Raw genomic sequence first — 691 nt, 5'->3', positions numbered from 1 at the left:
TTTATTAACAGTAAGTTACTTGAAATTACCACATCAATAATCATTGCCTTAGGTTAGATAGTCAATAAAAATATTTAATATCAGAACCTACATGATGTTGAAACTAAACATTTAAATAAACATTAATACTTACAGATTAAGAACAGGTTACATAATTACCATGATTAGGTTTTCTACTATCTCCAGACAGAAATAAATATAGTAAATGTTCCCATCGAAGTACGTACAACCCACAGGACTTAACCCGTTCCGATTGTGGGAAAGTCTCAATATTTTTGTTGGACGCAGTCATCCATCCAAGCCTTAACCGCTCAATTGAGGCGTGTCCATTTCGAACTTGTAAGCTATAGAAAATAAATCTTTCATCGGCGTCTTGATTCTCGTAATGCTGGGTTGTCGTCTTCAAATAGATACAGGAACGAGCAAATTCAGAAAAGTTGGCACACTTTAAGGCAGACCAGAAAAAATTCTGCTTTGGTGGCGTCTCTTGCTTTTGTTTTAAATTTAACGTTTTCAGTACAAAAAAGTAGTTTCATCTTTTGCCACAGCATAGTATAGGCCGAGCTATACTTAAATTAGCTGAATTACACTTAAAGTCCGATGACAAGTTTTAGGAATAAAATGAGGGGTGAGTTTCAGGTATGACACAATACAATAGTACGAAACAGAATAACCAGAACAATAGCAAATC

This window comes from Manduca sexta, chromosome 19, assembly GCF_014839805.1.
Source record: "Manduca sexta isolate Smith_Timp_Sample1 chromosome 19, JHU_Msex_v1.0, whole genome shotgun sequence".
Lineage (NCBI taxonomy): Eukaryota > Metazoa > Arthropoda > Insecta > Lepidoptera > Sphingidae > Manduca > Manduca sexta.
The sequence above is the reverse complement of the archived record's forward strand: the minus strand, read 5'-3'. Positions refer to the sequence as shown.